The sequence below is a fragment of the Petaurus breviceps genome, unplaced genomic scaffold (genome assembly GCF_028583685.1).
Source record: "Petaurus breviceps papuanus isolate PSGF00001 unplaced genomic scaffold, PetGlider_PUasm1.0 80, whole genome shotgun sequence".
Taxonomy (NCBI): Eukaryota; Metazoa; Chordata; class Mammalia; order Diprotodontia; family Petauridae; genus Petaurus; species Petaurus breviceps.
Window position 1 is genome coordinate 20,165,969 of NW_027186540.1, and position 26,232 is coordinate 20,192,200.

Sequence of the window (26,232 nt, forward strand, 5' to 3'; positions counted from 1 at the left end):
AATTTCACATTTTCAAAACATACAAGACTTTTAAAAAACCCATAAAGGACTTTTTAAAACTGACTTTCATACCTCAACATTTTGTGGGCAACTTTATAGACCATGTGATATCATTGTTATTCTATATTCTCCATAATTCTATGAAAACCATAAAGCAAATAAAACCAAAAAAAAATCCAAAAATCAGATCTGTTCAAGGCCACAACTACCATACCACCTTTAGGTTAATAACACTCCCCATACCAGAATTGGGAGTTTTTTCTTCTTTTCTTTTTTTTAAACATGTAAACAATTTGAAAGAGGAAGAAGCAACATATGTAATTAATTGTCATTAATCACTGAAATTTGTCAGCTCTCAAATACATACATGCTCAGAAATTATTTTCAGACTCAGAAGTCTATTTCCCCTATTGCTACTACAGCTACCTTTCTACTGTGCTCCCCAACAGAAGGGCTCAGTTACTTCTTTAGAAACGCTCCATTTACTACTGCCTATCACTGCTGTTTACTGGTCTGTGACCACCTTACAAACCATGTTTCCCTCAATGTTTCTGTTCATACATTATCTGCTATCACCCTCACTCCTCTATCATATATAAATTTGTTCTTTGTCAATAAGGTTGAATTGCTTTCTCAGCAAAGATAAAAGGCATTAAGGAACCAAGGCCCTAAGGAACTGAACTCGTCACATTTATACTTCCCAGTTTTCCTTTGGCAATCGCCTTACAGTTTCCAGATTCTTTTTACTTTATGGCTATCCAATGAAGAAATCATTAAATAGATAACATGCCATTTTACATTACTGAAGCTAAATATTTCTCATGTTAGTTCAAATAATGTATATTAACATGCAAATGTTTATTATGATCACAGTTCAATATGCATTAGACAAAATGTAAGATTCCCCATTCTCCTAAATTCAATGAACAGTTATTTCTCTACTCCAGGGGTCAAAATTAAATGTATTAGAAAATAAACAAATTTCAATGAGAGATTTAATGCCATCTCTTGTCCAGAAAAAGTCGCTGATTATCTTAAAAGAAAACTTATCTCAAAGAAAATGTTCTTACGTAATTTGCTTTACCAATCTACAATATGGTGTCTATTTCTAAAAATCAACTATACTAGTACGCTTAAATCATGAAATGTTCTGTTACCACTTATCAAACACATTTCTATGTATGAAAACAACACATATTTTGTAAATTATGTGAACTTGATGTTTTCCTGAATTTCTGTCAACAACCTGTCAGTGACACTGAGAGCCTCATACTTATTTTTTTTTTTAAGCAATTGGGGTTAAGTAACTTGCTCAAGGTTACACAGCCAGTTATTTCTGGGTGTGGTACTAAGTATCTGAGCCCGGATTCGATCCCCAGGTCATCCTGACACTGGGGCCGGTGAGGCACCTGGCCGCCCCTACCTCATACTTATTTTAAAAACAGGTTAAGCAATATGAAGAGATGTTACTGAATCTGACACCAGACACAGCAAACTCTGGGACACCAAAAATTTCACACAAGTACAGGCAATGCAAATCAACTAACCATTAGTTACTTGGCTTTTTGGAGACCTAATCTCAACAGAACAGATTACTTCTAAAAACTGCTTCCAGCTAAGAATTTCCTTAAGTCTTAAATTCTATGATAATTCATCACCTACAACACAAGGTTCATGTGGATATGAGTTAATGATTTAGCCTATTTACTTACTATCACAGATTATGACATTAAAGTCGATCTTTTGAAAAATTTAGATTTGGGATTAGCTCTCATTTTATGAATTGATGATCATGATCAACTAACTGATATAGTTGTTTTGATGTGACCTAATCCTAAAGCTATAGCTTTAGGTCATATTGGAACTTTGCCATCAATAGATCAACTATTTTGCACTATTCCCTCTTTTTACTCTTTCGATTCTATAATCAATCAACAAGCACTTATTAATCACCTACTACATGCCAGGCACTGGGTAAGCACTAGGAATAGAGAAAACAAAAAAAGCACAACAATCCTGATTCTCAAGGAACTTACATTCTTTCTTTATCATTTTGTAATTAAATCTGTGATATTTCATGCATAACATGAAGTATGGTTTTAGTAGCAATGACTGGGGGGAAAGATATTAAATGACTTTAAAGTATCTTTTAGAGATCTCAGTACTATGGAATAAAACATCCCTTCATATGCACAGAGCTATCTATCCCATTCTGTGAAGAGGCTTTGTGAGGCCTAACAACATCAAACTCATCAACAACAACATCAACATCAAACATTCTCAAATATGAATTCTCTTCTTCTAGCAGTCCAATAATCATTTCCATCATGGGACCTTTGTTTATGATGCTCCTTCCAGGTTAAATGCTCTTCCCTCATCAACTCTATTCATTCTTCCATGATTATCTAAAATCCCACCTTACCCATGAAGTTTTCTCGGGCTACTCAGGCCAACACTGACATCCCCGATTCCAGTTTTGGTTCTGACACTTACTAGTTGAAACTTTTTGAGAACATCACAAACTCTCTATACACAAATTTCCTCATCTATAAAATAAGGATAATAGTACCTAAAATGGCACTGAGGAAAATAACAAAATTCATTTGGAAATACAAAAGACCTAGAAGATCACAGGAAATTATGAAAAGAAGTAGGGGTGGGCTGCAGTCATCTGACTAAGGCAGGATGTGCCAACACCCTCTCCTCCAACCCTCTAGTAGGCCTGATGATTTCTCCCATACCATGAAGACCCCCAAGGCCTGAGTGTTGAGCAAATTGGACAAGCTGACCCAGACCAAGTTACAATAGTTCAAGATGTACCTGAGGAACTACAAGAAGTTCCAAATCTCAATGCAGGACCTGGACAAGGCCTCCACCACCTCTGAGCTGGCTGATCTGCTGCTAAAATGTTGTAGCATGTCCAGGACCCAAAGGGTCTTAGTCTCAATTTTCTGGGGAATAGGTTATGAGGACCTGGTAGCTGAGTAGGCATCACAAAAAACAACTGAGGAGAAGAAACAATCTAGGAGGAAGAGAGAGGGAGAGAGGAAGAGGTCCAATGCTTCAGAAAAGTAAAAAGGGTCCACTTACCTGGAAAACAGTAAAGATTTCGACACCATCTTAGAAGAGACAATACGAAAATTACATTCTTAAAATGAAATGCCTAACATGGACCAAACTTGTAAAACTTTTGTGATGTGTGGGAAGACAGGCAGACCATGTGCTGAACAGGATATAAAGAGAATAAGAAACTGGCTTGAAGAATGCAAGTTTGAATGTATATCATGCAATGATCCTGAGGAAAAGGAGTTAATGGAGAAATTAACAGAGTTTTGATATGGAATAAACGGAATAAAAGATGATGTTAGCCGCTTCCTTGTTATTTTTATGGCCCATGGGGAAAAAGGCTTTATAAAAACATTACTGAATGTAAGAGTCAACTTATCAGACGTTTTTGAAATGTTCAACAATGAAAACGGTCCAGCACTTCAAGAAAAACCAAAATTCTTTGTATTCCAGGCTTGTAGAGAACAAAAAGATGGTAGTGTTGTTCAAACCAATGATGAGAAAATGAAACTGAATGGTTCAGAGAAAAAGTGACTTCCCACATTCAGTGATTACTATATCATCTATCCTACCTAAGAAGATCACATTGCTTTATGTCACCCAAGTGATGGTTCTGTGATGATTCAAGCAATAGATCAAATCTTCCAGCAACATGACAAGAAGTGGCCTATTGTGGATTTTTTTACTCAAGTGAACAACAGAGTGGTGCACACAGACTTTTTTACTTGGGTAAGAATCTTGTAAATGTAGTACTGACTATATGGAGTCCACTCTCACCAAAGCGGCGCCATTTTGATACTTGGAGGATGAAGAGGAGGAGGTACCTGAGAGCCAGAAGCAGCCAACATGCCACAGCAGAAAGCAATCATATTTCCTGACATTCTGAACAACAATCCCTGAGCTTGTAACTGCTAAGTGAACTGAACCAGGTTCTGCACTCCTATTCTCACCATGCTAACTCTGGTTCCGTACCCTAATAAATGATCACAAGCCTCAAAGACACTACAAACTTAAAGACAGTTCCCACAGGACCCAAGAATGCCTGTATTGTCCCAAATGCCTGCACTCATGGACCCACTCTGGGAACTGTTTACTTAAGGCCTAAGAATCACTGCATTGGGTCCCCTTTTTGTGGTTTTCACACTTAAAAACTCTACCCTGACACAAATCACAAGCCCTCCTTTGAAAAAGGACTTTTGTTTGTAAACCTGTTTTGCACACTCTAAAATTAAACTTTTGTTTGACTCCTGACCAAAAAAAAAGTAGGGGTGGAGGAGGAATAGCACTTCTAGATCTCAAACTATATTATAAAGCAGCAGTCATCCAAACCAATCTGGGACTGATTAAAAAATAGACAGATAGTAAGTGGAATGGACTAGCCAAGGGAGCGTTACAGAAAACAAATTGCCGGGGGAAAAAAATGAACAAAAGGTAGAGGCAAATGCAAAAGATAATAGAATACTTGAGATTGAAAAGCTTCTATACAGACAAAATTAATGCATCTAGGAATGAAGGGAAGTGGTTAAACGAAAAAAGAAATCCCTATATACACCAAAATATTTATATCAGGGTCCATCTTAGTATGGAGAACATGTGGATTTTAGCCATGCCTCTCAGTTAAATAACTTTCTCCATCATCACTAAACAGCCTGGCAAGAGGAGTGAAACAAGCAGATAGTAGAAAAACCAAGAGTGAAAATTGTCAAAGCACATGTAGTTTAAGAGTGTTAAATCCTAGCGAGTTTCAAGGGTAAAACCTGAAATAACTAATCACAGAATCCAAGGAAACTAGAAGATGTCAATACATACCAAGGGGGAAGATAAGGTAATATTTGTAAATAACTATGAAAGAAGTAAAATGTTGATTTTTTAAGGCTTGATATCAATGGTAATTAGCATCAAATGGGCTGAACTTAGTAACTTAAGAAGTTTTTGGAACTAATCTAGTAAATCCCCCAAAATCTACCTCCTTAAATTGGTAACAGCAGTAATGATCACAGTTGTTGCTATTGTAGTTGTCTGTGCTTCATTCTCAAAAAGGACCAATGATGGGCCAGGTATGTGGGGCAGTGAACAGAGCACCGGCCCTGGAGTCAGGACGACCTGAGTTCAATTCGGCCTCAGACATTTAATACAAAAAAAGCCATGTGACCTTGGGCAAGTCACTTAACCCCAACTGCCCTCCAAAAAGCAAAAAGAAAAAGGACCAATGACATCAGGAAGGTGATGTCTGACTTGCAAGTGAAATAGATGTGAGACAGGACTGTGCAAAGTTACCAGCCTCAGTCTCTCCTCCACAGCCATTTAGGTCCAGTGGCAAGACAGAGATCAGGACACTGTAGATGGTCCTGATGTAGTAGGAGACCTTGGCCTTTTTAAGCTAAGGTCTTCTCCAGATTTCAGTTTGTCTGAGGCAAAATCCATTCAGTGATTAAGGCTAGGTAAGAAATGAGATTTTTAAAAATAGCCTCTTTTACCAACTCAAAAAAAAAAAATCAATCTGGGAGGGGAAGACTCTCAGGATTTCTGGCCAGAACCAAAACACTTGCTATTTACTTTCACTATGAGCCAACAAAACCCCAAAAAAGGCCAACTGAGAATTGAGTTGGGGTCCATTATTGGTCAATCAGTGAAAGCCAGAATGATTTGGGTTTAAGGCATAGTCAAGTAGCTTCATTTGAATTCGAATGGGCTTTATCAAAGCCTGGTTTAACAGAGGTCTATTTCAATAAATTTATATTCCTTTGGGTAGAGAACCCACATATAAGTCCATGTGAAGGGAGGGAGGAAGGGAAGAAGCAAGGAAGGAAGCAAGGAAGGAAGGAAGGAAGGAGTGAGGGAGGAGGGAAGGAAGGAAGGAAGGAAGGAAGGAAGGAAGGAAGGAAGGAAGGAAGGAAGGAAGGAAGGAAGGAAGGAAGGAAGGAGAGAGCAGCATTGCCCAACTGGAACTGGCCAGCTGGGTCCCCAATGGAACAGTGACTACTACTCACAGATTATTTGTCGTCCTTCATTCTTGAAGAGGACCAATGACATCAAGAAGGTAATGCCTTGATTTGCAAGTACAGGGAGAAAACAACAAATTCAACTTTAGACATATTAAATGGGGAGATTCAAATGGAGATATTCTGTGGGTCACTGGAATTATAGAACTTGAGTATAGCTGGCTATGTAGATGTGATAGATATGATGGTACAGAGAAACAGAGCAAGCTGAGAACAGGGCCTTACATGGTACTCACATTTTTAGGGATGAGAAGAAACGGAGCCAACAAAAGAAAAAAACAGTCAATAAGGCAGGTAGAAAAAATGAAATGCTGCATCACAAAACATAAGAAAGAGTGGGTAGTCAACAGTATTAAGCAGTACAAAGAAGATAAAAAAGTTATCAATTCGATTTGGCAAGGAGAGAAGAGTGGAGCCTCGATGGTGGAGTGTAAGGAAGCAATACAGCAGATTCTCTCCACATCTCCTTCAAAAAGAGCCATAAGATACACCATACTGAATCCAGACAGAGAAATCCAGAAAAATTCACGAGTCTTTTGTCCTACCCAGATCAGCACAGGAAGAAAAACCAAGAGGCCGGCAGACATGGTGTACACAAGCAGGTCAACAGCAGTCCAGCACCCAGGGAGATTCCATACACCAGCACAACGGAGAAAATGGAACTTTAATAAAATCAAGGACTCCCAAGTATATGTGATGAAAAGACCAGAGGTGCAGAAAAACTCTGAAGTACAAACACAAATATGAAGAGCAACATAAAAAGGGTAAATATGAATGAATAAAAAAATGAATAAAAGGACTAAACAAGGATAAACTACTTACACTCAAATATGGGAACAGAATACTGTCTACTACTTAGAATCAGATATGGGGAGATAATACTGTCCCCTTACCACCCTATATTAAGGGGTCATAGACAGTTCAATTGGACAAGGCCTCAGAGTGATCTTGATCTTAAGAAAAGAATGTCAAAACAGAAGAGGAATGGCGGGGGGGGGAGATCAGAGAAGTGAAGGGGAAGGAAGGTTAGGAAAAATTATCTCAAAGAATCAGGGTGTGCAAGTAAACATCTATACAAATGAAGAGGAGGGGGTAGAGGAGGGTGGCTGACACTTGAACTTCACTTTCATCTGAATTGTTCACAAGAAAGAACACACTGACACAAACAGAGAGCTGGGTACAGAAATACATTTTACTCAACAAAGAAGTAGGAAGGAAAGGATGAGAAGGGGAGAGGAAATTGGAGGGAGAACAGATTAAGTGAGGAATTAGTCCTAAGCAAAACAAAGTCTAAGAACGCATAAAAATATATTTATAGCTCTTTTTGAGGTGGAAAAGAATGGGAATCTGAGGGAGTGACCATAAATCAAGAAATGGGTGAACAAAGTATGGCATATGAATGTGAAGGAATATTACTGCACTGAAATCTTATCAGTATAATGACCATCCAGGATTCCAAAGGACTAATGATGAAACACTCTACTACTTCCTGATAAAGAGGTGAAGGATTCATAATGCAGAAAGAGACAAAGATTTTTCTGGATATGGCCAATGTAAAAAATTTTCTTGACTATTAAAAAATACTTGGCAAGGAGGACACCATCCTCATGAAAAATAATTTTAGCAGGAGGATGTTCAACGGAGCAAAATTACACATTATCATATAAGACAGGTATAAAAAAAATCTTCCTAAATCATTACTAGCCAGAAAACCAGTGATTATGTTCAATATTAGTTAACTAACAAGCATGTATTAAAGTTCTTATGATATAACTAGTACTGTGCTAAGCGGTGATGATAGAAAACGTCAAAAAAAAAAAACCCAACTCTACCTCAAGTAGCACACTTTAATGTAGAAGGCAATGCATTCATAATTCTGTACAGATGTATTCAGAATAGATGGAAGGTAATCTCCTAAAAAAGGCACTAGCAGCTGAACACTGAGATAGTCCTCAGGCAGATGGTAGCAGGAAGTAGGATTAGACCCAAGTCTTGAAAGAAGCAAAGAAAACTAAGAGGGAGAGGTGGAAAAGGAAGGGCATTCAGGCATAGGGGACAGCCAGCACAAAAGCACAGTCAGGAGAGAAAAGTGAGGACTATGAGAAAAGGCAAGTAAGTCAGTATATTTTCATTTTAAAATGCATGGGAGGGTGTAAAGGGTAACAATGCTAGATAGATAGGAAGAGGTCTTTAAACTCCCCCACCCCCCCAAACAATGACTTTATATTTGACCCTAATGGTAAAAGGGAGCTATTGCTACTGGAACTTACTGAATAGAAGAGTGGAGATGGACACAGACAGACTTTCACTTGAGGAAAATCACTATAGCTGCTGAGTAGGGAATAGATTTAAAGTGAAAAGAGATGAGGTAGAGAGAGAAATTAGAAGTCTATTGCAATAGTCTAGTGAGAAGGTAAAGAGAGTCTGAACTAGATGGTGAACAGTGTCATAAGGATGCAGAAAAATCATCAGTAGTTTTATTCTGATATGAAGTACAAGAATCTTTTTTATAGATTGCTTAAGCAAATTTCGGCACTTTGCTAAATGATCTTTAGGTTGTAAATTCTAGGGTAAACATGGGCAAGTGAATTATTTTCATGGTATTAAAAAATCAGCCTTTTGTGTGACATAATACAGCATACTTCTTTTTACTTATGGAAATCTTTGACAGAGATACTTGTACACAAGCTTTAGTGATGCCTCATCCTCATCTAATTAGTGAATAAGCTGTCATTATTTATGACTACATTACTAAATGGCACATGCTTTAAGTTGTTTTTCTAGTAACAGGTGATTAGTCTACTAACTACTTCCCCCTTGTGACCAATGACACTGTGACAAAGCCTTATCAACTTGAATTTTCTAAAAGTTTAAAATAATTTCTAGTTAAACTGCACAAACTGTGGCTATAATTCTTGTTTCAAAGTTGAGTTAGGCTAGAAATTCAGTCCCAAATCTAGAATTTGGAACTCAAAACTTTAAAAAAAAAGTTTAAAAATTATTTTAATAAGTAATTGGAGCAAAAATAAAATGTACATATATTTTTAAAAGTACACAATACCAATTAAATCACAGATCTTTTGAAGCAACTGTGGGCTATAAATTTCTGACAAGGATTTAATATGTTTTTCTAAATTCTATTCATTAAATAAAGGACTTTAAAATTCAATAGGACTTTAGGAATCATCTATGCTCAAAACAGTAGAGGGGAAGAAACTGAAACCTTTATCAGATTAAATGACTTGCCCTATTAGATGGATCTGATAGCATACACTCAGTACACCAAATGTTGATGATTAATTATAAGTAACAAAATTAAAGGACTCCTTTGTAATAATATAAGAAATATTCTTTGATTTTAGATTTAAATTGATCCAGTAAAACAAAGATGTTCTCTTTTGTCTGATCCTGATTTTAAATTCAAATTGTCACTTCTTAAAACATGGCTATGCAGCCTAGTATAAAATAGCAAAACTATTTTTTAAAACAATGCCCCTAATGGGACTGATCCCTAAAAAAATTCCATACAAAAGGATCACTTCAATTCTCATTCTTTTCTCTTGATAGACCTAGCCTGGCAATTAGGCCACCTGGAAATTCCCAGAAAAGTCATGATCTAGAATAAAAAATTAACTTCTTTTGCTGAGGAATTAAGGCGGAAAAGTAAAATGAAGCAAAGATATAGATGAAAAATTTGGGGGGTGGTTAGGTGGTGCAGTGAATAGAGCACCGGCCCTGGAGTCAGGAGGACCTGATTTAAAATCCCACCTCAGACACTTAACACAAACTGTGTGACCTTAGGCAAGTCACTTAACCCCAACTGCCTTGCCTTCCCCCTCCAAAAAAAAGCCCCCCCCCAATTTGCAACAGATATAAAAACTTTCACTTAACTCTGTCTGAAACCTAAACCAGAAGCTCTTCTTTAATGTCTCACTAGTTTCTACCCCACTTAGTTAGCAAGGGAAAAACCAGTAAAGCAAGGAGGAATCATACCAGTTCTACCGGTGAGAACCTTAGGTAAGCACTGGCCTCAATTACTTCAAGAAAAACTGAAAAGGGCCTCCAAAACTACCTTCTTGATATGTCACCAAGAATCTTCTTTGATACCCCCAAAAATGTCTTCTCAAGTGATATAAGGGGCTCCATTACCCCTGAAGGAAAAAAAAAGCAACAACAGACAAGTAGACAGAAGTTATACATCGTCATGTGCATCTAGCACACAAGACAGGCCTTCAACCAATAACAAAAACTTAAAGAATGGTCAAAATCAACCATATAACAAAAACTGGCTTCTTATTCACCTAAAATCAAACACTAAACACACTACTAAAGCATCCACGTGTATATGCTACCTCAGTACCAAAATTTATCATGGTGGTACCCTCTGTGGCAGTTCAAAGGAAGTCCATTTCAGTCACTGCAATCTGTACTGGACTTGAAAATACTATGGTCAGTTATCTGTGCTTTAATAAATGACAAGCAGGGCAGTTTCAGGAAAAGCCTGGAAAAACTTATATGAACTGATTCAAAGTGAAGTGAGCAGAACTAGAAAAACACTGAACACAGTAATAGCAATACTATATGATGATCAACTGTGAATGACTAGCTAATCTGATCAATACAATGATCCAAGATAATACCAAAGGATTTATAATTTTTAAAATGCTATTCATCTTCAGAGAAAGAACTAATGTAATCTGAGTATAGATTGAAGCATAATCTTTTTTTCACTTTATTTTTATTGCTATTTTGGCAACATGGCTAATATGAAATAAGTTTTGCATGACTACCCATGTGTAACTGATCACATCTCTTGCCTTCTTAATGGGTAAGGGAGGAAATAAGAGGGATGGAGAGAATTTAGAACTCAAATTTTAAAAAATGAATGTTAAAAATAAATTTTGTGTACACACACACACACACACACACACTACGAATCAGTCTTTGCTTCAGAGAGAAGCTTAGAGTCATTAAACTCTGTAAGTTCCCCAAATACAATTCAGTTTACTTTTCACCTCCTACCCAACTCTGGACCCTGTTCACTGTCCATAATCAGTGTCATATCAGTCTAGACCAGAGGTTCCCAAACTTATTTCGCCTATCACCACCTTTTTGAGAAAAAAAAAATTACTCAGCACCCCCCTGGAAATCTACTTTCTTTAACCCTTTAATGTTTTTTTAATTGCATTATTTCACACACACACACACACACACACAGACATATATACACACATACACACTTATATTTTAAATGACACATGTTCAATTTAACAAATTTATTGTAAATTTGTGGGGGGGTTTCTGCACTGAAATTTTGATGATGCAATACCGTGTCATGTAACTGTATACTATCACATTGTAAATAAACCATTACACACACATATTCCTGCTGATGTATGCTGGCCTTGTGGACAATGCACAACATACTCACCTATCAACACTTGCTTGTTAAGACCTATTGGCAGACTTGACCACTGATGGCGTATAATTTGCATTTTGTGTGTTTATTTGTAAAATAATGTAATTACTACTACTTTAACTCTGTTACACAACAGATAAAACATGTACCAACAGTTTTTCAAAATGTTCTTTTCTGCCCCCCCTGCTTCCACCCCCTTATTTTTATTCAATGTCCTCCAATTGCACTGAATGCTACTACTCCCCTCCCCTGTAGCACCAATGCAATATTTACTGTGCTCACAATCACGATAAAGACCTCGACTATGAGTATTGCATGACGTTCAATCGCAAAATATACCAGATTCTCCAGATAGAGGATAGAACTGAAGGATTTATTTAGACACCAGAAAACCAAATCCCAAAACCAGTAAGATAATTTCATCATAGTACCAAAGATATTCAGAAGCCATAATAATGCTGAGAGCCACAGCATCCTTCAGCCTTCCCACAAACCAACACAAGATCAATATTTACTCACAAAACACTCTATCTCCTTGCCTGAGCTCCTCTGTCCCCCACCATTTGGCTAACTCTCAACTAGCTTCCTGTGGGCTCTGCTTCTCTTCACAGGCTCCATGTGATTACATTTAGCCTATTAGGGGGTAGAGTTTGCTTTTAAAGCCGGGGAGGTCTTCAAACTCCCCCCTAGGTCTATTAAGGGGCAAGGAAGATCTTTAAATTCCCACTCTCATTACACCCACCCCCCCATCATTCCAGGCCATTCCAGGGGGAGTACTGCCCACTTCAGAATGGTGGGGCTAGAAAGGGTAAATTATTTTGTGCGATTACAGGTCTCATTTAGAATGATGTGCAATGCTCTGAGCCTTGCTGTTATCAGCACAATGTAATCCCCCCCTTTTTTAACCAAATCTTTTTTTTTTCAATAATCAAAAATCCTTCTTCTTTCCCTCAACTGAAAATAGAATAAAAACAAATCTCCTGTTACAAATGTGTAGTCAAACAAAACAAACTTCCACATTGGACCTCTCATATATACATACATATACACATATATGTATACACACATACAGAGAAAGAGCTCACATTGTATGAACTGCTCCCCTGAGTCTGTCTACTTCACTCTGTATTAGTTCCTAGATTTTTTTTTTTTTCTGAACTATCTATTGGGAATTCCTTTAACATTCTGATTCCTGTCTTAGATCTCCTCCACAACAGTAATAAACATCTTTGGCAAGCATAAAGTTTCCCATTTTATGACTCACTTTATATTAATAATCAGAGGGTTATAAAAATAAGCTCTCCATCATTATATCTTTGAAGGAAACTTTCATGATTTCTACATTTTCATGGGAAAGTCTTTTAGATAGTGTTTTGCTCAGCCAAATTAAAAGGCTTTTTCTTTTTACAAACAATAACTATAATTACAGCTTTTATTCTCTATATGTTTTACTCAATTGTAACTATAACTCTTCTATCAAAGATTGCTTATAAAGGCCTGCCTGTCTCCTTCACTTTGATAGACGCATTAGAGGCTGCATTACACAGACAAAGCCAGAAAACCCTGGGTTCGCTTTCCCTACCTGGACGGCTCCCAGATTCTTGTTGGAAAGGTGGATAAAGGAGTTGACATTTGTTCCCCAAAACAATAAATAACTTATGGGAAATGATTATTTTTAACTGAAAGTACTCATGCTATTACCATAATCACAACACTCATGAAAATATTTTCAGTTCCTGTGCCAACATCTGTTCCAAAGGATGAGGTAGAAGAGTCATGCAACTGAATACTATCACATTGTAAACAAACCATTACATGCACATATTCCTGCAGATTCATGTTGGACTTCTGGACAATGTGCAGCATACTCACCTATCAACACTTGCTTGTGAAGACCCATTGGCAGACTTGACCACTGATGGGTTATAATTTGCATTTTGTGTGTTTATTTGTAAAATAATGTAATCACTATGATTTTAACTGTTACACAACAGATAAAACATGTACCAACATGTCAGGAATTGGAAAAGATCTACCAATAATCACAGGGGAAGTGTAAAGTATGATGGAAAATATGATACAATATTAGCAACCCAAATAAGACAACAGATTGTAGAGATCTTAATGAAGGATATTAGGGAAATGAAATGCATTATTAAATTTGATAGATCACTGACAATAAGTGAATGGGAACAGAAAGGAGGCATATATCTTTCAGCTGTGCATGGCATCTTTACAAAAACTAAACATATGATAGGGCATAAAAATCTCAGAAACAAATGCAAAAAAGCAAAAAGGTAAACATATCCTTTACTAACCATACCACAATAAACATTATCATCAATAAGGGGTATTTGAAGAAAGGATTCAAACTTAAATGGGGGGAGGGGCAGCAAATAGAGCACTGGCCCTGGAGTCAGGAGGACCTGATTTCAAAACTGACCTCAGACATTTAAAAAACAAAAACTAGGGGTAGCTAGGTGGCGCAGTGAATAGAACACCGTCCCTGAAGTCAGGAGGACTTGAGTTCAAATTCAGCCTCAGACACTTAACACACACACACACACACACACACACACACACACACACACACAAAACTAGCCGTGTGACCTTGGGCAAGTCACTTATCCCCAACTGCCCTCCAAAAAGCAAAAAAAAAAAAAAAAATTAAATGGGGATTAAATAATTTAATACTAAAGAACTGGTGGGTCAAAAACAAATTATCAAGAAGATAAATAGTTTAATCAAAGAAAACTGCAATAAAACAAAAATAAACTTGAGTGGTATAAAGCAGACTTTAGGAGAAGTTCTAGATCTCTGACAACATAACAGGCATTGATCCAAAAAAATGAGGGAGGGGATGAATACATAAGTGAATTGGGGATGTAAAACAATAATAACAAAGCAAGCTAGAAAAGCAACAAACCAAGTAATACCAAATAAAAGGAAACAGAAATTCTGAAAGTCAAAGGTGAGGTAATGTTTTTAAAGGAATTGATAAAACCAAGAGCTATTAAAAAATAAAATAGTTAAATAATCAGATTCAAAAATAAAGAGAGGAAATACCAAGAAAAGGGGGGGGGGGAAGAAGAGTTCACAACAAATTAAGAGAAAAATTATAAGAGATGAGAAATTATTTTACCCAATTACTAAAGATAATTTAGATATATTTATATTAATTTCATTTAAGTTATTTTATACAACTATTTGCCAAAAAATTATTTTACCCAATTATTTGCCAAAAAAGGATAATTTAAATTAAATTAATGAAAAGAACTAATATAAACATAAAATATCCAAAGAAACATATAATAGAGAAATTCTAAAGCCCCTAAGAAACTAAAATTAAACCAGCAGTAAATTAATTCCTCACCAAAAAAATCAAAACTAGAAGAATTTGAGGCAGTTAGGTGGTGCAGTGAATTAGGAGGATCTGAGTTCAAATCCAACCTCAGATACTTAACACTTACTAGCCATATAACCTTGGGCAAGTCACTTAATCCCAATTGCCCTGCCTTCCCCCATCCAAAAAAGCAAAAAAAAAAAAAAAGAACTAGATTAATTTACTAGGTGATTCTATTGGACATTCAATGAACAATTAATTCTAATACAGCAAAAATATGGAAAGAAGGGTTTCTAACAAAATCATTCTAAGAGACAGAGCTAGGGTTAGGTAAAAGAAAACTATAGACCCAAATTTTTAGTAAATGTTGACATAAAATTGTTGAATAAAATTTTAGCAAAGAGGCTATAATGTATCATAAAGATCATATACTACAACCAAGATGAATTTAAACCAGCAATGCAAGGTTGAAACATTAAGGAAACTACAAACATACCCCATTAATAACAAAAACATTAAAAAATACATTACATCAATATATTTGGGAAAAGGCTATGGAAAACATAGCATCTGCTTTTAAAAACATTTAAAAGCACAGAAAAATGGATCTTTCATTAGTATAGAAAATATCTATCTGAAATTGAGAGCTAGCATAATGTGTAAAAGAGAAAGACTAGAAACCTTTCCAATAAGATCTGTCGCCACTATTATTTTCAAAAGTTTTAGAAATGGTATGGCAATGAAACAAGAAAAAGAAATTAAGGGAATAAACATAAACAAAGAAGAAATAAAATTGGTGGTTTTTGATGATATGATAGCTTAAAGAATTCTAATGATTCAACCAAAGAGGTAATCGAAAAAACTAATAACTTCAAAGATATACCTGAATATAAAATAAACACATGAAAACCATCATCAGCCTTTCTGTTTATTATCAATGAAATCCAGGAGAACTAGACAGAAAAAGAAATTCCCTTCAAAGTAACTACGGAATATATAAAGAATTTGGGATGCCCACCTACAAAGAAACACACAGGAAATAGATTAAGGTAACTGAAAAACATCCCTTACATAAATAAAAGCAAACAAATAATTGAGATTTAATAAAATTAACAATAAAATTTAATAAAATTAAACTATTTTAATAAAATATAATTTAACAAAATTTAATAAAAATGACAATCTACCTAAATTAATTCATTTATTTAGTGCATGCCAATCAAACTTCTAGAGTTATTTAACATAATGGGAGGAAAGTAGAAAGGATGGAGGCATAGTTAGTAATACTGATGTTAGTGGTTTTGTGGTTTTCCTTTTTGATGATAAGCAAGAGAACTTAACTACACACACACACACACACACTTTCTCTCTCTCTCTCTCTCTCTCTCTCTCTCTCTCTCTCTCTTTCTCTCTCTCTCTCTCTCTCTCCCTTCCCCCCTCCCTTCAGGACAGCAGAAACATGTTCTATGTGGGACAGTAGTGCTCAGAGAACTAAAGAATAGAGTGGTATAGGACTAGAGGAATGGGGGGTGCAGCACCACACCTGAAACAAAGGGGTGAGGCATCCAACTGGGGCCAGTTCTGTTCCCCCACCCCTCAAAATCATCTGGGGCAAAGACTTAGGGCAATGAAAGTTTATTTCCCCAGCATGGGAAGAGGCTAAGATAGTTTTGAGGTCCAGCCCTAGCAAGAAGCACCATCAAAGGATAGGGTGGTATAAAGATTAAAATTAACAAAGATCTCAGGAAGAAGAAAACTCTATTTAAAATTTTAAGCAGAAACAAAAATCTGCCCCTAAAATATTTTTATTTGCTTTCTGAGTGACTTTAAGTTAGATTTTATTTTCATAAAGATCTACCTTCTCTTTCTCTTCCCGCTTCCTACTCCCACCATGAGAAAACAAGTAAACTAAAACACATTTTATAAACATGCATAGTCATGCTACCTATTATAATAAAGAGGTGATACCCTCTGAGGCCCTCACCTATCAAGATAAGCAGTACGTTTCATTATGAGTAATGTAAAACTCATTAAAACTGCAGTTGGTCATTGTGTTGATTAAAGTTCCCAAGTCTTCCAAAGTTATCTTTAAAATATTGTTGTTATTTTATAAATTGTTGTCCCAATAAGTATTTGTGATAGAAGGGAAGAAGGCCTCCAAGACATCTAAATGATTCCAAACATCTCAGAACAACTGTTGCAAGAAAAAGGAAAACTAATTAATACCCAATGAGGCAGAGGATTCTGGGGATTCCAAAGATATGATGTCCCCAAATGGTTCAAGGGAGAAATACAAATTTTGAAAGCAGGATTTATGGTCTGCATGGCAGAAATAATTAGAAGAATTGAAAAACTTGAATCCCTAGTGGTAAGACTCATTAAAGAAACAAAAGAAAGAACAACTGATTAGGAATGCAAATACATAAGGACAATCTGAAAGAAGCAAAAATCAGTAACATAAAAAGAACAAAAGACATCATTATAAAGAAAAAACTGATCCTGAAGACAGGATACAAAGGGATAACTTAAATATCATAGATATCCCAGAAAAATGCAACAAGTCAAAAACCCTGAACACTATGATGCAAAAAATAATAAAAAAAAAATGCCCAAAATTTTTTAACACAGGGAACAAAATGCCAATAAAAGGAATCCACAGAGTACCCTCACAAAGAAAAAAAATGCTGCAAACTCCAAGACAGATAGTGGTTAAATTTAACAATTTTGATGACAAACAACAAATTCTATAATTGACCAAGAGAAAGATCTTCAAATATAAAGGAAAGGAAATAACACAAGACTATTCTGCACCAAACAAAAACCACAAAAGGGAATGAATAATGTGTTTTTGAAGAGCAAAGGTCTTAAGACATAACTAAAGGTAATATACCCTGTAACTCTAAGTCTAATCATTGATGAAAAAAAGATAAATGTTCTATAAAAGAGAGAAGCTTAAAGAATTCCTACAACAACAACAAAAGCAGGCCTAAACAGATTATTTGCTTTGTAAACACCCCAGACAACAGATTTATATATATTTTTTTAAAAATAAATAAATATGGCAAAAAAGTCTGGTAGAGTTAACAACAACAAAACCACCCTGGGGGAGGAAGGAGGCCTAGAAAAAGAAAGACATCTATGGGGGTCCCAACAATCACAACATAAGAGAGCCTATTAAGGTATTTCTTTCTAAAAATACATAAGGAGACGAGTAAAAGAACATAAATGAAAAAATTAATGGTGGAGGAATAAGCCTAAAATACTATGGATTAAGTCTCACAACACCAACTCCCTATAAGTGAATCAATGGCTTTTTTGTTGGGGGGGGGGTTTCCCCAAAGACTAAACTATAAAATGAGAGGGCTCATAAAACTGAATAAGTAAGAACAAAGAAAAGGTAGCTTAACAAAATTAATAAGTAAATAATTAATGGAAAATAATTCCTGCTGTCTCTCAGCAAAGAATATGGGTAAGGTAGTAAAGGGGGCAGGGGTGGTTACTGAAAATTGAGGAAGAATAGAACAGAATCTAGATTCAGAGGTGAAAAAGGAGATCCTATTAAAGAATGTTCCCATAAGAGAGATATACTCTATAACGGGAGAAGGGGATTACAAAGGGTATGATATACAAGGATTTGGTACTTTTGAGAGACTACCCGGAGGGAGTTTGGGGCTTCTGTGGCCAGGATCCTGCCTCAGGAGAAAAGAAATCTTAACTTCTGGGGGGACCAGCATCAAGAAGGGTGAGACAACGCGGACTGAGAGATTTCACGGGAAGGCAGGGGACAATGATGAACTGCACAATCAGGGACACGGTAAAATTTCTACCGTGAAGCAATACTTGTAATTTCTCAATCTCCTCCGGTATTTGTATCTCAAAGTGAGGCACAGCAAAAAAAAAAAAGAGGGAGGGGGCAAGATCCATAAAACAATAACAAAGAAATTGTGTAGAAGTAGAAATTCAAAAAATGTACCTTAAAAGATTTCATTCCATGATGAATATGGGGGTGGGGGGGAGCGATAAATACAGAAAATAGCCATAAATCAAAGAATAAAAATCTGGAATAGTCAGAAAAGGAAATGATGAGAATGAGAGGTAGAAATCATTTTAAGAAAAAAAACTACAGAGGAAGCTAAGTGGCACAGTAAATAGAGCACCTGGCCCTGAGTCAGGAGGCCCAGAGTTCAAATCTGGCCTCAGACACTTGATACTTACTAGCTGTGTGAACTTTGGCAAATCACTTAACCCTGATATTTTTAAAAAGTGAATGGAATAAACAATCTAAAACAAAACAAAAAACAGTGATCTTAAATAAAAAGAGAAAATCCCAGAATCTGTTGTTTACCAGAAACATACTTAAAAAGCAAAGACAATGCAATGAACAAAAATGAGGGTCTGGAAAAAAAATTTACTATGCTTCAGATTAAAAAACAAACAGGAGCTACAATCATGCTATCAGATGAAGCAAAAACAAAATTTCACAACATAAAAACAGATAAACAAGGAAACTACATCATGCAGAAAGGAACTATAAATGAATAAACCAAAAGTAATATTAAACTAGTATGTTCCAAATGCCTTAACATCTAAATTATTAAGAAAAAACTAATTTAATTACAAGAAGACATAAATAGTAATATAATAATGGCAGGAGACTTTAATGTCCCTCTCTTAGTTTTTGACACATCAAACAGAAAGAAAAACAAAAGGGAAAATACAGAATTGAACAAACTTGTTTGAATAAATAGACTTTTAATCTGAAGTACCTTTAGAAAGGTCTCCCTAGGGAACTCCATCTTAATACCACTGAACACCTAACAACTATATATTGTTCAAATTGGCAGCCCAATTCTCCAAGGCTTAATAACAATTATTCTTCAAAGAATAAAAGATTATTTTTAGTGGGGGGGAGGGGAAGAGGAAGGAAGGACTTCAATTATTGCTGCACATATTTCTTTATTTACTTAAATACTTCAAGAACCCTTCCACTGAAACAGATCACAACCTCTTCCACAGCTATGATTGTTCTACGAGTTAATATGGCCAAAAAATTGACCCACTGTAAACCTCAAACTTTTCCAACTTGGCTGGGAAGATCCTCAAAAAATATATGTAAAGTAGTTTTCCTTCAAGTTCTGAAAACACAAGACAAGATTCACAGGTACAAATCAGAAATCAATATACAACACGTAGATATTTAGTTAGGTATCTGTTAAATGCAGAGGAACTATAAATAAACACAAAACAGACTTTAAAGAATTTGTAACTAAAACTCAATGTTTTTGTCTCTGGGCATACATTTGTCTTAGTTAAATGAAAAGGAAAGTGAGGTCAGAAACTCTATCTCAGGGGGTTAAACAGTAAAATGACAGTGGACCAGTACTTTAAGGTTATATACAAAACTCTCTACAAACTGTGGTTGTCCAGAAAATTTCTGTTTTGGAAGGCCTATGCTTTCTTGTGGGAAGCAGTTCCTGTTCTACATATGCGTGGCACCCCCTCCTTTTTCCTAACTAACATACCTTCTATACTACAAATTTTCATGCTACTAATTGGTATCTGACTGTAAACGACATTTTAAAGTGCCTAATCCAAACCCTACCACTCCCTAAAAAAACCTCAGTTATCTATATTGCTTCAGTCTCCTAATTAGTGAAGATAAAAATCAGAAGTAACTACAATTAACTAGGAATGACAGGAGCTTAGAGTAACTTTGGGTACCAGGCTGGGATGATACATCACTTGGAGCATCACTGACTCTCTTCTCTTCCTGTTGTCTACGCTTAGTTGAGAAATCAAACAAAAACCATTTATTAAACATTTACTGTATGTCAGGCAATGTGCTAGGTTTTGAGACCACAAGGCCAAAAAGTAAATGTTCTATCTTCTCAATGATCTTTTTCTATCAAGGGAAACAGGAGATATATAAGTACAAAATATATACAAGGTAAAGGGGGACTAGGGAAAGACTAGCAGTGAGGGGTATCAGGAAAAGATTCTTATAGAAAGTACCATTTGAGAAGAGTTTTGAAAGAAAAAATAGACTCTGAGAAGCAAGAGTGAGGAAGGAATACATTCTAGTTTTGGGGAAGGGAGATGAGCCAATACAAAGCCAATACAAAGGCATAGAGACAGGAGGGTTGCATGTGTAAAGAGTAAAGTTGTAATGATAGGTTGAAATCAAGTTGTAAAATGTTTTAAAAGCTAGACCAAGAGGCTTATATTTGATCCTAGAGACAACAGGGAGGTAGCAGAATTTACTAGTAAGGGAATGGCACGGTCAGGCCTACACTTAAGGAATACACCTTTGGCAGTTACATAGAGGAGAGATTATCGAAAGACTAGGGCCCAATTAGGAGACTAAGGCAACAGTCCAAGAGAGAAGTAGTGAGGGCCTGAATTAGGGTCTTGTCTGTGGATGTATCTCATCCACTCTGGTGACTATGACTTAGTCATATACATCTTTCCAGTGACAGTGTTCTGAACCTATCATTTACCTTGAATTTCTCTTCCCTTAGCTGCCCTCCATGCCACTATCTAAATTAGTTTTTATGTTTTCTTTTGTGTTAATTTAAATGCACCCATAATTATAGCCAGTGTGACTATTAAGCCAACTTAAAGACAGTGTGACTCTGAGCAAGTCATTTAATCTTGAGATGCTCCAGAAGATTCTCAAAGACAATATCTCTGTCAAGTAATCATGCAGTCTTTGCTTCAAGATTTTCAGTGGCAAGGAACTAATCAATCCCTGATAAAAAGTTGTCCAAAAATAGAATAGCTAATTATTCTGATTTTCTTATTTATACTCTCCAAGGCCAAGTAGACCAAGTACAATCTTTAGTACATATGACAACCCTTTAAATATTTGAAAACAGCATATGTCCATACCCACCCCACCCTTATCACCATCCCAAGTCTTCTTTTCTCTAGATTAAACATACCCAGTTCCTTTAATAATTTTTCTGTGATACTGTTTTGAGCCCTGCTTTGTTCTTGTCACTTGGTTCTGGACATACTCCAGTTTATAAAGATCCTTTCTGAAATATGGTGCCAAGAAAACAACATCAATGAAGTTATCTAAAAGATTATCTCCCTTCCCCTGGAAACAATGAGTTAAAAAGTTAACAAAAAAAATCTTCATAGGTATAAGATGGTGGAGATTTACTAAGCTAATAACTTGTTTTAAAAAAAGATTTGAGCATTTTAGTAGGTTGCAAGCTCAATAAAAGTCAACACAGTGTGATATGACAGCCAAAAAACTAAGCCGAGAATGAGGGAAGAAATAGTTCTATACTATTCTTCTTTGTACACCACATTTTAGGAAAGCCAATCATAAGACAAAAAGTCTCCAGGGTTAGGATGAGAATGGTGGAAGAAGGTAAGGTAGGGGGAAGGGGAACGTGTGGTCAAGGATCTCAAGGAAGATGTCATACAGAAGATGTATTCTGCTTGGCCCTGGAGGACAGAACTAGTAACAATGGGTGGAAGCTGCAAAGAGGAAGATTTGGGCTAGACAAACTTCCTACCAATGAGTGCTATCCAAATGTAGAATAGGCTGCCCTCTGCAGGTGATGGAACTGCCCCTCCCAACAGGTTTCCCAGGAAAGGCAGGATACCACTTGCCAGGGATATTATAAAGGGAATTCTTGTTCAGGTGTAGGTTTGGACTAGAGAGTCTCTTTCAATTCTGAGATTCTAAAATTAATGCAGTATAAGACTATATTCATTTTCTGGCTGCCAAATTAGATTGCTCATATTAATCTTAAAGTCTACTAAAACTACTACAATTTGTTTTTTCCACATCAACTGCTTTGTAGCCACATCCTGTGCATGTGTGCAATTTTTTTTAATCTAAACAGTACTTACATATTTCTCCATTAAGTTTTATCCTTTTAGGGTTAACCTACTCTAGCCTACTGAATCTTTCCGAGGTCCCAATTCTGTCATCAGGCATGAGGTGCCCCAAAAATACAGCTTTAATCTATTAAAGTTTAAAGCTGCATTAACTTTTGGGTCACAATGTAAATTAACTAGCTAGCCTTTCCAGCTTCATGTCATCCACAAATTTGACCTTTTTGATCATACACTGCAATCAGTAAAAAGAGTTAAAAGCATGCAGATCCAACATACAAACATATTGATAAATTATACACATTTATGTTTATGTGTTTGTACATATATACATATGTTCATATATATATGTATATATCACAGTAGTTTTTCACTCATGTCTGACTCTTCATGACCCAATTTGGGGTTTTCTTGGAAAAAATACTAGAGTGGTTTACCATTTCCTTCTCCAGCTCATTTTACAGATGAAGAACTGAGGTAAACAGAGTTAAGTGACTTGCCCTTGGTCACACTAGCTAGTGAGTGACTGAGGCTAGATGTAAACTCAAGATGAGTCTTCCTGATTGACAGTCCAGTTCTCTATATCCACTGTGCCACCTAGCTGAATAATAACATAAAAGAAACATGATTCTAAGTTCAGTTTCTTTCAAAACTTGGTTTTAATGACTTTAACAGCAGAATAAGATACAACACAAAGGTATGCAGCTTCAAATGGAAAAGGTACATTGCTAGCTATGCTTACAAAATCAAGATGATCATGTGTTAATCCCATCCTCCAATTACACAAAAGTTTTTATTGAAATTCAGCTAGTATAGATGTTGCATTTTTATACTTTTAACAAATGAATTCAAAAGCTACTGAAACTCTATTTAGAAGACTCTAAAACAAGAAAATTCTGTTTCCAAATGTTTTAAAAGAACAGGTAAAAGTTTTTATAGGGGACAGATCATTTTCATGACCAACAAAATCATATAACAATAGAAACATTTGCAAACATCTACTTCTTAAAATGTTTTTCCCATAGCATAAATTTCTCCCCCCAAAAAATGAAAAAATAGTTACTTTCTTACTCATTGTTAAAATGTGGCCTTTGTCTGGTACCCAAGATATATAGAGATCTAATACAAATATATAACACCAAAAGCCATTTCCCAATGGACAAGTGCTAAAAGATTATGACCAGTTCTCAAGCAAGATTGCTCCAAATTCTTCATCAGAATAACGTAAATCAAAGCAATCATGGGGTTTCACCTCACATCCATCCAACTGGCAAAATTAACAAAAAATAGGAAGTCAATGTTGAAGGGATTGTGGAAGGAGGGACTGACACTGATGTATTTTTGGTGGAGCTATGAATTGGTCAAACTATGATGGAAAGCTATTTGAAATTATGTTAAAATAACAACAAAAATGCCCATACCTTTGACACAGAGATTCCACTGCTAGTTATATACTGTTAAAAGGTCCAATGCAGAACAAAATACTTATACTAGCATATACTTATACTATACTTATGATAACATACTTATACTATTTTTGTAGTAGAAAAGAATGAGAAACAAAGCAAATGCTCAATCATTAGGAAATGTCTAAATTGTGACATGTAAATGTGATGGAATATTACTGTGCTTCTAAGAAACTAAAATGAAGACAAGAGAGATGTGGGAAAACTCACATGAACTGATGCAAAGTCAAGAAAGCAGAACTAGGAAATTAGCATATATACTGACTACAACAAGGTAAACAACAAAGTTAAAACTAAACATTATAATTATAATAACCAAGCCTGGTCCAAAGAAGAGATATGAGAATGTACCTGCTTTCCCTTCTTTGCAAAGGTGAGTGAATGCTGATATGAGACACTAAATATACTGTTAGACATGATGAATTGATTAATTTTGATAAGCTGCTTTGTTTTCCTCTTTCTTTGATATTCTTTGATATAAGGAACATCTCTTTGGGTTGAATGGAGGGCATAAAGGAAAATTAAGGTGATATAAAAACAAAAAACAATCCTTTAATGTCAATTATACCTTGAAAGGACAGGATAAGTATGTGGTTTTTTTTTAAACATCTGCTAGGTAGTTTATTCCTAACAGTCACAGAAAAGTTTGTAAATTGTCTTATAAAGAAAAATTCATAACACCTTTGAGTTCTACAACTTGTTTTAAACAGTTATTTCTACCAAGAGATAACCAGGGAAATGTGTGTAGAAAATTTAGAAATATGTAATCTTATTGGGCTAAGGGGGTTTTACATTTTTGTTTGGGTAGCACTCAACAAAAAATTCATGGCGAAATATTTGCATTTTTTGTACTTACAGAGTATTGCCATATGTTTATATATTTGCAAATATATAGCTTATTTTCTTGTAGTTTGTTTCATGAATTAAGAGATTTAACTAAGTTTGTAGATATTGAAATCAAGCAGGTAACTCTCTCAATCAAAAAAGTTTTATTTTCTTCTGAATAACTCAGTTAAATGAGACTCATCTTTGCTCACATTTCCCAATTCTTTATCTCCTCTGAACTTCTTTAATCTCTTTTGATGACACCACCATCCGTCCAGTTACCCAGATTTGCAACCCTGAAGTCATCCTTGACTCCCTCATCTCTCCTCAAATCTGGTCAACTGCTAAGTTTTCTGGACTGTACCTCTCACATTCATCTCCTTCTACAGGTACTTCCCAGTTTCTGGCCTTCATCACCTCTTGCTTGGACTAGAATACTGAAAAACACTCCCTAGTCTCTCTGTTTGCAGTCTCTCTATTCTCCATACATCTCCCCAAATAATCTTCCTAACATTTCATATATTCACATTTTTTCAATGTGTTGATTGGTTTTAAAACTTTTTTCTCATTTCTCTTTTAAAAAATACTTTTCATAAGGGTTAGCTCTCTGGGAAGAAGAGAAACAAAAGTAGGAAAAATAAGCAATGTAAAAACAAAAAGACAACAATAAAAATCTATTTTTAAATAATAATAATTATATTCCTAAAACACAAGTTCAACTATGTAACAACCCTACTCAAAAATATTCAGCGGCTCCCTACTGCTTCAAGGATAAAATAAACTCCTCAATAAACTATTTAAAGACTCAAAAATATGGCTCCCATCTCCCTTTCCAATCATTACATGGTAATCTTCAGATACTCTTCATACAATGTACATTTTAGCCAAACTGCTACCTAAACTGAGTATTCCACCTGTTTTGGGGGGGAGTCAATATAGTTAAGGACAGTAGAGTACTGGACCTGAGATATGGAATATCAGGGTTTAAATACCACGTTGGACATTTCAAAGCTGAGTAAGTCACTTTAACTCTCTAGGCCCCAATCTCCAATGAAGGAGAGAAGGAGGGTGGAGACAGTTATAGAGTACCTGCTATGTGTCAGGCACTACTAAGCACTTTTTACAAATATTACTTTATTTGATCATTACAACCACTCTGTGAGGTATTATTTTAATCCTCATTTTACAGCTGAGGAAACTAAGGCAAACAGAGATTAAATGATTTCCCCAATGTTAAAATGCCAATGAATGTCTAAAACC

General features: G+C 35.8%; 1 protein-coding gene and 1 pseudogene across 3 annotated transcripts in view; one reads left to right on the plus strand and one right to left on the minus strand.

Annotated features, from left to right (window-relative positions):
* The window catches only part of LOC138176034 (protein PHTF2), a 183,952-nt gene that overhangs the window by 143,549 nt on the left and 14,171 nt on the right, over positions 1-26,232 (minus strand). The gene's annotated exons all lie outside the window — the stretch shown is intronic.
* Positions 2,743-4,078, plus strand: LOC138175954 (caspase-14-like; annotated as a pseudogene).